Source organism: Aquarana catesbeiana, linkage group LG07, assembly GCF_042186555.1.
Source record: "Aquarana catesbeiana isolate 2022-GZ linkage group LG07, ASM4218655v1, whole genome shotgun sequence".
In the NCBI taxonomy this organism is placed as follows: domain Eukaryota; kingdom Metazoa; phylum Chordata; class Amphibia; order Anura; family Ranidae; genus Aquarana; species Aquarana catesbeiana.
In genome coordinates this window covers 242,881,352-242,898,380 of record NC_133330.1, presented here as the reverse complement: position 1 = coordinate 242,898,380, position 17,029 = coordinate 242,881,352, and positions in this window count along the sequence as shown.

The following is a 17,029-nucleotide window of genomic DNA, read 5'->3' as shown; positions in this document are numbered from 1 at the left end:
GTATTCTGGAGAAAGCAGCACATCTTCCCCACCATTACACACCCCAAAACCAGCAGGTTAGGAATTTAGAGAGAGAGAGAGAGAGAGAGAGAGAGAGCATATAACATATATATATGTATGTGTGTGTGTTTATTTCAATGTGTATGTACATATATATACATATATATATATATATATATATATATATATGTAGGAAGGCCAGTATGGTGGCCTGAATTTATGGGAGGAGCCCGGGGGGTATTTAAGCAGCCCGCTCACCTGTGGTGCTTGTCGGTTTCCTGTGCGCGATATACGTCACTAGGCCGACTATTCCGATTTCAGCGTTCGCAAATACTTGGCTCACAAGTTCCCGCATTCGTGATCTCCGTGCCCGAGAGTTTTTGAAGTCCGCGTTTACCGATTCGTTCGCACCACGCGTCTGGCTGGGCTGTCGCAGGTAGGGTCCCCTCGGATTTTTGTTGTTATGTACGTTATGTCATGTCACTAAACCGTGATATCAGAATTACGAATCACTCGCAAATTTCACGAACGTAACCGCATGTGTATTACTCGCACTGTCGTCATGTTACCATTTCGCGTTATCTGAGGAAACCACAGCAACGCAAGCGTCGCTTCATTTCAGACAGGTCTTAATTGTTAAACATGTGTCAGTAGACAGCCATAGCGATTCGTAAATGCATAAATCTTTTCGAACCACGTCAGTTCGATACCAATCATTTCTCATTTCTGAAACATTTCTAAATACATTTCTAACATTTCAAACCATTTCAAATCATTTCTCATTTCAGTCACGTACCGCGCTCCGATCCGAATCCAGTCGCACCTAAAAGATGCACCGATTCGCTCCGGTGTGCCCCAGTAGTTACGGCCTCATTTCAGTACATGCTCCAGAGTCACGTCATTATCAGTCGTTATGACTCATCGATTCGTACCTCTGTCATGGTTATCATTTCATTTCCACGTATCACGCTCCGATGCGAATTCAGTCGCATGGAAATGCACCGATTCGTCTCGGCGTGCCCCAGGTATTAGCCACATTTCAGTACATGTTCCAGAGTCCGATTCGTAGTCAGTTGCTACAGCAGCACGACCGATTCGCGCCTCTGTCATGGCAAACAATATGTTACACCTGCACTTACCGCGCTCCGCTTCGAATCCAGTCGCATCCTCCATGCACCGATTCGTTACGGCGTGCCCCAGGGCTCGGCCTCATTTTTGAAACATGCTCCAGAGTCTGGATCATAGCTAGTCGCAGATATCGGGCGACCGATCCGCATCTCTGTCATGGAATTGCTACCATTTCACTCCCACAGCGCATCACCGTTTCGAAACCAGTCGCATCCGAGATGCACCGATTCGTCACGGAATGCCTCAGTTGTTTCGGCCGTATCCATACCTATACCAGAGCTCGGTGCGTTGCCAGTCGCAAAATGCGGCACAACCAATTCGAGCCTCGGTCAAGGTAAACATTTCTCTCATTTTGTTTCTTACTGCGCTCCGATTCAAATCCAGATGCATCAAACATGCACCGATTCGTCCCGGTGTGCACCAATGTTTTTCAGTTGCCTCATTTCAGTACATGCTCCAGAGCCCGGTTCACGGTCGGATCAGTCACGACACGACCGAGCCGGACCTCTGTCATGGAGTTCACTCATTTCATAATCAAGGCAAACATTTCAAATCATTTCATTGTCACAAGATTGTAAGCACCATACAAGTCATTGCTTCAAGTTAGTCAGCAAACCCTTCACGAACTATCACCTTTCATTTTCCTCCAGGTCAGTCAAAGTTCAGTAGGTCCACCCTGCACCAGGTTGGACGATATCCCCCCAGGTAAAAAATAAAAAAAATAAAAAAGTGGGAGAAAATAAGTCGGGTAAGTATGACTCAGGGAATCAAAGAAAAAACTTGAAATTTATGTCACCCCCAATAGGTTACAGTCAACCAAAAATAAGAGCTCAAAGACAGGATATTCTCACCAGAGCAACCATTTCGCAGGCCGGCAGCGAAGACTTCACGGCCCCTCTGTCACCTTCCCCGGTCTCAGAGAGCGGCAGCGTGCAGTCCCTCAGGGAATGGACTATCCCCAAACTGACGGCAGAGCTAAGACGCAGAGGTGTGCCCTTCCCCGCCACAGCGAGGAAAGGCGAGCTGTTCAAACTCCTCTTTCCCCCACCAGCAGCAGGACCCAGTACCCAGCAGGCATCCCTCCAGTCAATATCTTCAGCCATCTCACAACTTCACACGATGGTGTCGTCCCTGTCTACCTCGGTCACAGACGTACAAACCAGGGTGGCACTCCTGGAGGCACGACCGGCCGCGGCTATCCCCGACCAAACCGCAACCCAAACCTTAACACCCCTTCCTGCAGGTACCTCAGGCTGGAGCCCCATTGTCTACCCCTCCCATTTGGTTCCAACCAGTATCAGGAAGGACATTTTGGATGGCAGAGACGTCAACCTGGCCTCTCTCCTTATTTCTGTGCACGATCTGGCAGAAAATAAGGCCTACTCCTGGGGTGACATATCGGTGGTCCTTAAAGCCAAAGACCCCAGACTGAACCGCAAGTTATCCGTCCCAGAATTCACCCTGGCCTTTGGCATGCTGAGAGACGTCCTATGCTCAGCCGCCCCCAGCAGAAGGGAAGAGCTGGACTTATACCTCCATACAGTAGTAGACTTGGGCTACAAGTATGGAGGATTTTCCTTTAACGACTACCACCGTTCCTTTTCCGCAAAGGCCGCTGCCAGACTCACACAGTTCCAAACAACAACAAATTGGAGTCTCATGGACACAGAGCTGTTCTGCCGCTATTTTGCCGGCTTACGCTCACCCCTGTGTGCGATTTGCCAGTCCTCCACCCACACTGCCACCTGGTGCGCCAATGCGACAACCAGACGTCCCTTCGAATTTCCCTCTACCTCCGGTGCACTTCAGGGTCAGTCGGCCCCTGAACAAACGCCTCAGGTGGACAAATTCGGACGCCCAGTCCGAACCGTGGGAGGGGCAGCCATCTGCAATAATTACAATTACGGGTCCTGCAACTTCAGTCAGTGCCGCCTACTCCACATCTGCACCTTATGCCAAAGAGCGCACCCAAGAAACCTGTGCGAAGTCAAACAACAGAAGAGGGCATGACTAAGCCGGATCAACGTCTTATGGCTAGGACTCTACCTCACCTCACATCCCACCCCCTCCCTGGCCACCTACCTTATCCAGGGCTTCACAGTAGGCTTTCACACCGGCCTCATTTCACTACCCCACAGTACTTACGAATGTGGGAATCTTCGTTCAGCAGCCATTGACGAACAAGCCATAGATCGGCTCTTACAAGCAGAAGTAGACCGAGAGTACGTTATAGGCCCTTTCACTCAGCCCCCTTCCAGCACTTGGAGAGTCAGCCCTATTGGGCTTGTCAAGGGCAAATTCACAAATAAATTACGTTTGGTGTACGACCTGTCTGCGCCTCATTCTTCCCACATTCCCAGTCTCAATTCCCTGATCCCCTCCGAAGAATTCTCCCTAAAATATTCCTCCGTGGACATGGCGATACAAGCAATCATAAAAGCAGGTACAGGTGCCTGGCTTTCCAAAGCCGACATCTCGGATGCCTTCAAGCTCCTGCCTATCCACCCATCCCTTTGGTGCTGGCATGGCATCAAGTGGAAGGAGGCATATTATTTTGCCACAAAACTGACGTTCGGTTCGAAGAGTAGTCCTTGGCTCTTCGACACATTCGCTCAGGCCCTTGCTTGGATACTGTTACACAAGGCTCAGTGCCAAGAAGTCATCCATTACCTGTACGACATCCTACTAATAGAACCTCCCAGCAAGCCCCCAGAAGACCTCGACAAACTCAGAGTGATATTCGGAAATCTCAATGTTCCCATCGCCGAGCACAAAGTCGACGGCCCAGCACACAACATCACCTTTCTCGGGGTCAAATTAGACACCTGCGCTATGCAAGCCAGTCTCCCCCTCGACAAACTAACCCGTATCAGGGCGGTCCTTCACAAATTCACCCACACCAAGGGGTGCACCAAAAAGCAGTTACAATCTCTCCTGGGAATGCTTAATTTCGCCATGCGAATTATTCCACAAGGCCGCACCTTCGTGTCACGCCTGCTGAGATTCCTGTCAGAAACACAAGACCCTGACCAGATCCTAAATCTAGACTCCGCAGCAATAGCGGACCTATCTATGTGGGAGGAATTCCTGTCCGCCTGGAATGGCATATCCCTATTTATACCCATGGTTTCGGCCCAGTCACCCCAGGTGGTGACAGACGCTGCAGCCTCCACAGGTTTCGCGGCAATTTTTGGCCACCAATGGTTTTCAGGACCCTGGCCTCAACAGATACTGTTGATACCCGGCTTTATTCGAACATCTTCCCTCTTCGAACTCTATCCCATAGTGGCAGCTGCACAACTCTGGGGTCACCATTGGGCAGGGCAAACCATAGTCTTCACCACCGATAATCAGGCCACGGCAGACATCATTAACAAAGGCAGGTCCAAATCCCTAGCAGTCATGTCCTTCCTGCGCAGATTGGTACAACTGTCTTTACAACATCAGTTTAACATACACTGTGCATTTATTCCAGGCAGATACAATTTAGCTGCTGACGCACTGTCACGTTTTAACTACACCTCCTTTTTCAAACAGGTTCCCGGAGCCGAACCAGTGTCGGCCCCTATGCCTGTCTGGTCACAACTGACCCTGGACTAGTTCAACATTTACAAGGAGCAACGCAGCTCATCAATCACTCACTCTCTCATAACACACTCAAAGCCTACCAGACAGCTTGGAAGGCGTTCAATAAATTTCTCACATCCTGTCGTAAAGGACCAACAGATGTCAAACAGGTACTGGCCTTCACTTCATACTGCCACACTCAGCTGGCCTTATCTTACAATACCATTCGGCTATACCTAGCCGGCATACAACATTTCTTGACGCTTCAAGACCCCACAAAACCTTCACTATTCTCATCACACGCCATACGAGCCATCCTAAGGGGCATTCAGAAACAACAACCAGCGACCAGCACCAAGCGCTTACCCATTACGGTGCCCATCTTCAGGGATATGTCGACTATGCTGGCTACTTCGCCATTCGGTCTGCTCCCCAGCACGGTCCTACAAGCAGCCATATATTTGGCTTACTACGGGTTCTTGCGACCTGGCGAATTCACCTATAACAACCCCACAGACCAAGTACTATGCAGACGGCACTTGCTTCGCTACCAAGACCATTTCATCCTTCACCTCGAGGTCTCTAAAACCCAGCAAACAGGCTCGGGAGTGGACATTCACCTGTACAAAACCAATAACAGCTGGTGTCCAGTCACCGTACTCAACCGTCTCCTGTCACTCCTGCCTGAACAACCGGACACCAGTCCTCTTCTACCATTCCCAGTTAAACCCTTAAGCGCCTGTCAGTTTGTAAAACACATAAGGATACTTCTCCGCAATCTTCACCTTAACCCCAGTCAGTACTCCGGACACTCCTTTCGCATCGGAGCAGCCTCCGCAGCATCCCGCAATGGGGTTCCAGACCACGTCATCAAAAGACTAGGCAGGTGGAAATCAGCCTGCTTCGCCCGGTATATCCCCAATCCTCAAGTAGAGATGGCACAGGCATTTTCAAAACTGGCTCAATGAATAACTGAAAACCAATAAAATATTATACCCCTACCTGAATGTTTTTGCCCCCTTATTTTGGCATACCGGCCATTAGACCAAGGCACACTTTCAGGTCCATTTCATATGGTAAGTCCACACTTCCAGGTCTATTTTCGATGGTAAGTCTTATCTTAATTATAAATGTTATCCATGTCCATATCGGACATAGGGCTCCAACCATAAGTAGGAAGGCCAGTATGGTGGCCTGAATTTATGGGAGGAGCCCGGGGGGTATTTAAACAGCCCGCTCACCTGTGGTGCTTGTCGGTTTCCTGTGCGCGATACCCACCCTCCCATCCCCATTTCACAGCATTTCTCAACTATTCATTTCTCTTTACAGAATAATCATTTCTTAAACCAGGGTATGCCCCCTTATTTTGGCATACCAGCCATTAGACCAAGGCACACTTTCAGGTCCATTTCATATGGTAAGTCCACACTTCCAGGTCTATTTTCGATGGTAAGTCTTATCTTAATTATAAATGTTATCCATGTCCATATCGGACATAGGGCTCCAACCATAAATATATATAGATATATCTATATATCTATATATATAGATATATATATAGATATATAGATAGATCTATATATCTATATATAGATAGATCTATATATAGATATATAGATCTATCTATATATCTATAGATATATCTATATCTATAGATATATATAGATATATAGATGTAGATATAGATATATATATATATATATATCTATATCTATAGATAAAGATATAGATATATATCTATATATAGATATATATCTATATATATATATATAGATATATAGATATATATCTATATATATATATATAGATATATATCTATATATATAGATATATATCTATATATATATATATCTATATCTATATCTATATATATATATATCTAGCTATATATATAGCTAGATATCTATATATATATAGTTATATATAGATATATATATATATTTTTTTAGATGTTCACGTCTCTGGCTGGGTTCACACATGTGCGATGCATGAACCAACGTGATTCCTGTGCGGGTTTCCACATCACACCTGCATTGACATCTGCGCACCACTGCAGGAGTCAATGTAAAGTTAATGACACCCCAAGATCATTTCACAGATCGCAGTGCGAACTGTGTAACGGTGCAGGAATCGGATCGAATCGGTGTTCACACCCATGCAATCCGATTCCAGTGCGGACCAAATAAAGGGTCCTGTACCATTTTGGTGCAAATGCAATATGATTTAAATTTGCATCGCACAAACATTGCATGTGATATGCACAGCAATGCGTCATGTGCAATATCTGTGATTGCACAATTGTGATGCCAGCCTCTTTCTCTCTCTCTCTATTTACTGTATCTCACAAAAGTGAGTACACTCCTCACATTTATGTAAATATTTTATTATATCTTTTCATGTGACAACACTGAAGAAATGACACTTTGCTATGATGTCAAATAGTTAGTGTACAGCTTGTATAACAGTGCAAATTTGCTGTCCCCTCAAAATAACTCAACACACAGCCATTAATGTTTTAACCACTGGCAACAAAAGTGAGTACACCCCTAAGTGAAAATGTCCAAATTGGGCCCAATTAGCCATTTTCCCTCCTCGGTGTCATGTGTTACAAGGTCTCAGGTGTGAATGGGGAGCAGGTATGTTAAATTTGGTGTTATCGCTCTCTCTCGTACTGGTCCCCAGAAGTTCAACATGGCACCTTATGGCAACAAACTTTCTGAGGATGTGAAAAAAAGGAATTGTTTCTCTACATAAAGATGGCCTAGGCTATAAGAAGACCCTTAAACTCAGCTGCAGCACAGTGGCCAAGATCTTACAGCAGTTTAACAGGACAGGTTTCAATCAGAGCAGGCCTCGCTATGGTCGACCAAAGGAGTTGAGTGCACATGTTTAGCGTCATATCCAGAGGTTGTCTTTGGGAAATAGACGTATGAGTGCTGCCAGCATTTCTGCAGAGGTTGAAGGGGTGGGGGGTCAGCCTGTCAGTGCTCAGACCATACGCCGCATGGCAACAACCATGAATGCCAACATCTACTGTGACATGATCCCCTCCTTTCAGAGACTGGGCCGCAGTATTCCAACATAATAACGACCCCAAACACTCCTCTAACACAACCACTGTCTTGCTAAAGAAGCTGAGGGTAAAGGTCATTGACTGGCCAAGCATGTCTCCAGACCTAAACCCTATTGAGCATCTGTGGGGTATCCTCAAACGGAAGGTGGAGGAGCGCAAGGTCTCTAACATCCACCAGCTCCGTAATGTCGTCATGGAGGAGTGGAAGAGGACTCCTGTGGCAACCTGTGAAGCTCTGGTAAACTCCATGCCCAAGAGAGTTAAGGCAGTGCTGGAAAATAATAGTGGCCACACAAAATATTGACACTTTGGGCCCAAGTTGGACATTTTCATTTAGGGGTATACTCACTTTTGTTTTCAGTGGTTTAGACATTAATGGCTGTGTGTTGAGGTATTTCGAGGGGACAGCAAATTTTCACCGTTATACAAGCTGTACACTCAATACTTTACATTGTAGCAAAGTGTCATTTATTCAGTGTTGTCACATGAAAAGATATGATCAAATATTTTCAAAAATGTGAGATATATATTGTTTGACATAACATATATATTTATTGTAAATAACTGTTAATGATTCTTTATATATACATATATATAAATATATATATGTATATATATTATTCTACCTGCATTTAATTGTTATTATTAATGTAATTTTTATATAATTTTTAATTTATTAGTAAATAAAATTTTGTAAACCCTGAAATATGGTTTTACCCATGGCATGTTCTGTTACAGTTATATGGGTGTTTATCAATCATGAAATATATGTTATTTTAATTTATTAATAAATATTTATACTTGTATACTTTATTAAAATTATTTTTGAATGATTATAAATGTATTTTGCATTTATATGAATGGTGTATAGCTGCATTACATATGTTGATTACATTCATTTACTATACACCATTCACATTTAAATAGGCACATGTATGATCTTTAAATATTGATAAAAACAATATTTTTTTTATAATTAGGTTAACGTATATTGTGTAGGGGGGAATTTAACTTAATTATTTTATTAATATGTTGGGGAATAATGTGTGCTGATTCGTTTTCAACTTTTGTATTTTACAGTTCCTCATACTGTAATCCTGCTACATCACACGAGATTACAGTGAGAGGAGCCATTCTCAGGAGTTCCCGGCGTCTGTAGATCGCTTCTCAACTCAACATGAGAAGAGAGCTACAGACCTTCATAAACAGGCACTCAGAGGAGAGCGATGAGAATGCCTGAGAACTGAATAGCGGTATTTTACCGCAGTTTCATAAAAGGACACCTTAGAAAGCTTCCAGCAGTTATGTAGAATTCCAGACATCTTTCCACTCTAAACTACTCACTACTCTACACCTGCTCTAGAAGCTTCCTGTCTTTAAGGGCCTCTTCTTGGAGGTAAGTTAACTTCTCAGGGACCAGAGTCCATGTAGTCAGGGTTGGAGGTGCTCTCACACCCAAATATTTATTTGTACCTTTGAATTCAGGACCTAAATGAGGATTTACCATTCCAGAGATGACTGTAAGTCAGTCCTCTCCTCTCCTCCAGAGATTGACCATTGCACCCTTTACATCTTTCTTCTTCACCTCTCTATACCCTTCAGTACTGTTCAGTTATAGCATTGGCATCTCTGTCCATTACATTCCTAAAAGTGATAACTGTAATGCCCTGTACACACGGTCGGATTTTCCGACAGAAAATGTGTGATAGGACCTTGTTGTCGGAAATTCCGACTGTGTGTAGGCTCCATCACACATTTTCCATCAGAATTTCCGACGCACAAAGTTTGAGAGCTTGCTATAAAATTTTCCGAAAACAAAATCCGTTGTCCGAAATTCCGATCATGTGTACACAAATCCGACGCACAAAGTGCCATGCATGCTCAGAATAAATTAAGAGATAAAAGCTATTGGCTACTGCCCTGTTTATAGTCCCGACGTACGTGTTTTACGTCACCGTGTTTAGAGCGATCGGATTTTCCAACAACTTTGTGTGACCGTGTGTATGCAAGACAAGTTTGAGCCAACATCTGTCGGAAAAAATCCATGGATTTTGTTGTCGGAATGTCCGATCAATGTCCGACCGTGTGTACAGGGCATAATTGTAACAAAGTATTTAAAAAATCCAACAAAAAAAGTTGTCTCGAAGCGTCAAAATCTATCGGTATATGGCCATAAATTAACAAACCAAAAAATCCTCACAATCTGGGTATGATGCAGCCAGCTAGCCAACCAGTCTGGAGGACTGTCCGTTGCATATAACGTACTCACCGCAGTTTTTCAAAATATGAAGTTTGTATTTTGGATAGGGCATGGTCTATCGATCTTTTTTTAGCCATCTTCATATTGCTGAATAGTCTGCATATGTGGATGTTGATCTTTTCTTGTGCCAAACCCAGTATGGACCCGCAAGTATTACGCAATACTCTTATTTTATATGCAATGGACAATCTGGAACTGTATGTTTTTGGCTATTAATGTGAACTTGTATATTTAAACAATTTGCATTGGATATGCACTGAATTTTGGACTTTAATATCACTGTTCCGGTCTACATTAAATGGGACAATTTGTACATTGCATTCAAAAGATGTGTGAAAATGGGACTCCATAAAGACAGTCCTAAGCCTCTTACTGAATAATAAGTTTGAAGTCCTTTTCCTGGTGGGATCTGGGGACTTTACCTATACAATAACATGGGACTATTAGGTTCCCAAGCACTATGAACATTGGAAAATTGAATAAGTGATATTGTCCCAGAATACTTTACTGTATGGCTTTGTATACTGTGTACTGCAGATGCAGGCTAATATCACAATCTCTGTCAATATTTATTTATATCTTCAGAAAGCACTGAGCACTAGCAGGATTATAGTGAGACATGGTCTCCAAGACTGTGTATGACTGCCTTGTCTATTACCTTTCCCAGAAGTATCAGAATTTAAAAGGCAGGGAAACTGCATCCTTTTAATAATGATTGAGTAGTAACTGGCAAGTACTGTTTGTAAGACTGCCATACACTAGTTTTATCACAGATGTACGTCTAACTTATCTAGAACATCAGCTGAAGGGACAATACGCAGCAGATAACATGACAAGGTATGACTGCCATGTAATATAGAATATTACATCATTCTTATAAGTTGCACATAAACACCTTTTGGCAGATACTCACTTTTAATATTTTTTTTACCCTTTTCACACTGTATACTCCTAAGGATTTTTCTTTTTTAACTGATTGCCAGGATTATTGCTGGTTTACTGTAGATGTGTGCATCTGTAGTCTTTATGGTTTATATTATATCCTACAATGGTTGTTAATTTGATTGTACTCTCTTTGTATTAATAAATATATTATGATATTAAATATTGTGGTTCACAATGAATATAATTCGTTTTTGATGTACTGTACTGTATATACAAAGTTTGTCCAAAAAAAGTCCAGCCTTTGTTAAAGTGGTTATAAAGCCTAAACATTTTACCGTAATTCATTCCATATTTAGGCATCAGTATCTCCACCCATTCCCCCTTTTACTTACCTAAGCAATAATTCCATCCAGCACTATGCCCGTCTGCAGCTCTTCTCTCCCCTCACTTCCTGGTCATACAGGCTTTGCTGAGGCAGTGGGAGCCCTTTGCACAGCCAGTGACAAGAGAGTAGGGGGTGGGAATGAGTCCCACTGTCTGTGTCTAAATACGCAGACAGTGAGGCTTGAGAGTGAGCATATAAAGTGCCCTGGGTATCTTGAATCTTCAGTATGCAGTTGTCTGCCTAGTTTCATGGCCTCCCTTTTCCAAACTCTCCCCTTCCTGTGGCCAATGAATCCACTCATTACAGTGATAGACCAATGGTGAAGTAGAGGGCAGAGAGGCACACCAAAGCACCCCGATGCATAGAAGTAAAAGATTTGCAAAAGTAGAAAAGCCTGTGTTTTACCAGCATGCTGCAAAGTAGGACCCTTGTTTTCTGTGTGGAAGCAGTGATCTACTTTGCAGAAATCCAACACTCCACCTTCTGAGTCACAGCCAGTGTCTGGGGTTAAAACAAACATAAACCGCAGAAAAGAGTACCTAGGTACTGTGAATTTTAAAAGCGAGAGGAGAATACCAATCATCAGATTAGGCATAAGAAATTATATTCTCAATACCCTTGGTCTCAGTCATGTAACATAGGTCCATTTCCATATTTGTTGTAACACATTGCAGTCTGCTCCCAAGGACATGCCTTTTTTAATACACCTTTTGTTTTGATGTACCTGGAATGTATTTAGCTGACGTGAAGGTTTAATTGGGTTTTAGAAATGTAAAGGTTCGTACACGCTAAGAAAATCGGGGTAAAATTTGAGTCTAAGGAACGATCATACGATTTTCGGATAGTGTGTACAAAATGTTTGACAGCCAAATCCGACCTACAAAACGAAAATTTCCAAAGGGACAAATTCCACATTTCTTCTCTTATGGGACCAGAAGGAAGGCTATTGGTTTAATGTGTACTGTTTTTGTATGAGAAAAATCAGAAACAAAAGGCTGCGCATCATCAGAAATAGGGATGAGCCAAACACCCCCCTGTTCGGTTCGCACCAGAACATGCGAACAGGAAAAAGTTTGCTCGAACACGCGAACACCGTTAAAGTCTATGGGACACGAACATGAATAATCAAAAGTGCTAATTTTAAAGGCTTATATGCAAGTGATTGTCATAAAAAGTGTTTGGGGACCCGGGTCCTGCCCCAGGGGACATGGATCAATGCAAAAAAAAGTTTTAAAAACGGCCGTTTTTTCAGGAGCAGTGATTTTAATAATGCTTAAAGCCAAACAATAAAAGTGTAATATCCCTTTAAATTTCGTACCTGGGGGGTGTCTATAGTATGCCTGTAAAGGGGCGCATGTTTCCCGTGTTTAGAACAGTCTGACAGCAAAATGACATTTCGAAGGAAAGGATTTGTTGCAGCCATAAAAAAAGTCATGGTCCCAAAACGTTAATACAGAATACTGAAATTAAAACAAAATAAGACTTTATGTACATATTGTATCTCATATTCCTTCCTTACTTGTTCAAACATTGAAGTGTTTTTAATCAGACATTTCACCTTTTTAAATGCCTATTACATACTATAAGCCCAAGTACCAGGCAAGAGTAGTGACAAGGGATGTGTATTAAAGGGGAATGCTGTATTTTTTTTGACAGAATATTTTAAATACGCTATGTAAATAAAAGGATGTAATAGCTATGGTTGCAAATAGAAGAATGTGTATATTGGGTTACAAATAGATATGTTTTTGTGTTTTTTTTGGGGGGTGTGCATAATTCCTGACCCACACTCCACTAAGGCTGTTGTTTGATGATTGCTTCTAAATCTCACATGTTAGACTTAAAACTGCTATGTAATGGTTTAGATCAGGGATATGCAATTAGCGGACCTCCAACTGTTGCAGAACTACAAGCCCCATCATGCCTCTGCCTCTGGGTTTCATGCTTGTGGCTGTCAGAGTCTCGCTATGCCTCATGGGACTTGTAGTTCTGCAACAGCTGGAGGTCCGCTAATTGCATATGCCTGGTTTAGATGAAAAGGAAGGTCCCTGCTTATTTATTCCTGCTGTGTATGTCAATGTAGTTTGTGTGCTGCCTTTTTGGCTTTTGTATAAACTTTTTCTGTTTTTGCTTATCATAATCCTGCCATTTAACTTTTTTGGGGTTTGGGCTGAGGACTTCTGACCACCACAAAGTTTTGTCATGGTTTTTATTAGCTTGATTTGTGTCCCTGCTTTTCTAATGTGATTTGTTTAATGTATCTAATTTTTAGTGTCCTACCCTTGTAGATTATAAGCTCTTTTGAGCAGGGCCCTTCTAACTATATTGTCAAATGCTGGAGCATCATTTAAATGCCTTTTATTATTTTTTTGGCACATTAATGTAACAAATGTTATACTAATCTTGAAAAAAATGTTTATTGTTTTTGGCTTTATGTTTGACTTTTGCAGACTCAAAATACATGTTTTATAAGTGCAAACTATTCATACCCCTTCAAATCTGTATTAAATCTAGTTGCATACAAAAGTATTTGGTTGTGCACACATGCTTGTCCTTGATTAGAAAATGTAATGGGGGGAGAGGGAAGAAACCCCACCCCCCCAAAAAAAAAATTTCAGGGCTCTACTAATTATTTTGTGGACTGGGTAAGCCATAAAATATGTCGACCAAATGCACCAAATTACGAAAAAAATACTACAAAAACAATAGTTTAAACAAAATTTGGTTCAGGGACCCCCCAAAATCAATACAGGCACTTTGGGTCTGGTATGGATTTTAAGGGGAGCTCATTGCCAAATTTTTCAAAAAAATTGGCGTAGTGTCCCCCCAAAATCCATACCAGGCCCTTCATGCTCCCCCTGAATCATACCAGGCCGCATGCCCATAACATTTGGGGGTCCCCCCCAAAGCACCTTGTCCCCATGTTGATGGGGACAAGGGCCTCTTCCTGACAACCTATATAACTATGGGGCGTGGTCCCTGGATGGCGTCACCTGGAGACTCCGCCCTCGACATCACGGACCCATGATGAAGTCACAAGGAGCAGGGTATCTAAATGACATCATCCACCCTATCGCAGCACCGGAGGAGGTTCTTTTAAAAATTTTCAGTGAGTCGGCGGTCGAAGTGTTGGGGGAGGAAGAAGAAGAAGCCTGGAGGACGAAGCGAGGCAAGAAGAGGCCAGAGGAGAACTGGAGAAAGAAGGAGAAGACCGGACAAAGAAGCGGAGGAAGAAGACGAAGACCGGAGGAAGTAGCGGGGGAAGAAGAAGCCGGAGGAAAATTGGAGGAAGAAGGAGAAGACCGGAGGAAGAAGGAGATGACCAGAGAAAGAAGCGGGGGGAAGAAGAAAACATATTTAATAAAGAACTTGTCAAAAACTGTCTTTTGTGGTTTTTACTTTTTGACGCTCTTTTTGGTGAATGGGTAGGGGCTCAATGTACTCCATACTCATTCACATGGGGGTGTCGGGATCTGGGGGCCCCCAAAGCACCCTCCCTGTGTTGAAGGCATGCAGCCTGGTTCGGTGGGCGCTCGCTCGTCCCCCCCTTTCCTGACCTCCAGGCTGCATGCTCGGATAAGGGTCTGGCATGGATTTTCGGGGGACCTCACACCAAATTTTTTTACATTTTGGTGTTGGGTTCCCCTTAAAATCCATACCAGACCCAAACAGCCTGGTACGGACTGGTGGGGGTGGCCTATGCATTTTTTTTTTTTAATAGCCTGGTCGCGGCAATTGTAACCGCGAGTCATTTTAAATGGGATTCTTTTCTTTAGAAATGTCAGTTTTGCTGTAACATGTTTTGTATATGCTACAAATGCGCCACTTTACAGGCACATTAAGGGGAACCCCCAGGCACGATATTTAAAGGAATTTTTCATTTTCATTGTTGCACTTTAAGCATCATTAAAATCACTGCTCCTGAAAAAACGATTGTTTTTCTTTTTATTTTGTTTTATTGATACATGTCCCCCTAGGGCAGTACCCAGTACCCAGACTCCCATACCCCCTTTATGGCCAATTACCTGCATATAAGCACTTTTTCCTGTTTGGCTCCTACAGACTTCAGTGGGAAACTTAATTGACACTTGCAGATCTGCGGAATCGCCGATTAGCGCTGATTCCGAATTTACTAAGACATTTAATTCTAATAGCGTGATTTTTCAGGCACATGTTCACCTAGTTGAACTCTTAATGGTAGTGTGCCAGTACTTCCCAAACTCTGAGCCCGGGTTCACACCACAACGGGCTGCGGATCGCACAGGAGCGCTGTGCGTCCCTGTTCCATGTTTCAGGGACGAGTCAGGGCCGATTCAATGCCTGAATTCGGCCCTGAAACGCAGCCAAAGACGCACAGCGTTTTTGTGCAGTGCGCTCCGCAGCCGCCCCGGAGATATGTGAACCGGCTCCATAGGGAGCCAGTCACATTCTCCTGCTATGTGAATTAGATGTGCGGAAACGTACATCTAATTCGCATAGGTGTGAACTCGGGCTTAATAAATTGCCCCCTATGTGTCAATTTTCTGTAATGTTGTTATCATGTCTGTACAATATTTTTTTTTTATGTGAAACATATATACTCTTAAATGTAGACTTTTGGGATTAAAAGCTCCATGATGTGTGTCTATTTTCAAACTGTGGCCTACCCCAACTACATCAATCCTGACTATGGACTCTGTACAATATTTCTAACTTCAGAAACCGCGGGCCTAATAAAAAGGCTAACATAGTGTTCATGGAGCATGTACAATATTTCTGGCTTTTGTCTCAGATGAAATACACTCTAAAATTTATTTCATGATAAACCCTGACTTGCCACTTTTTCTTCAGTTGTGGCCCAGTAAAACTGCTTGCATTATGTGCAGTGAGTCTGTGCGATATTTCTGGCTATTGTCGCTGAAATAATCCAATTTTTATTTCATAATAAAAAGTGCCTTATCTCTTCCTTTTACCTTGCAAACCATTCAAGCTGATTGCATATTCTAAAAACTGCCTCATTCCTGGAATGTAGGATTGTGGTTTTGGACTCTGTTTTGACATTTTATTAAAATTTTACAACCATACAGTGCAGTAGTAAGAAATAAGAAGATTACAACCTATACTTTGAAATTGCTTTGCCACTGGCCAATTGGTATGAAGTTGAGGTCTTTAGCTTTATTTTTTGGAAGAGTACACTTTCCTACAACTTTGACATCTATTGTGGCTTTTACTTCTACTGCTCAATTTCAGATTATTGGGATTATCAGCTGCGGTGCCGATATCGGTGGACCCCAGTACAGGTAAGTGTCCGATTATTAAAAGTCAGCAGCTGCAGTATTTGCAGCTGCTGGTTTTTAAATTTTTGCAACCGTGGGCTGACCTCCGCTTTAAGTTAAAATTAATCAGATAGGGGTGATGCTGCTGTGTATAAGCCACAAAATAATGTAACAGTAAAAAAAATCATTTACACATGCACTCCCAGTTTACAGTGTTGCTGACATTTACCGTAAGAATTGTATTGTTCTGTAACACTGCAAACAGCTTTAAGACCATTTTGAAGGAAATGTTTTAGAGAGGAATGGTGTTTTTCCTATGTCACCCCCAAAGTAGCATAAAAAGGAAGGTCCTCTCCCCACTGAACAGTATTTTTTAACATTGTTCTTGTTCTACTTACACTAACCCCATACATACTTATTTTGTCTCTGCAATAGTAAAAAAGCAGTCCTTTCACCCATGCCAAAATCACTCAGCC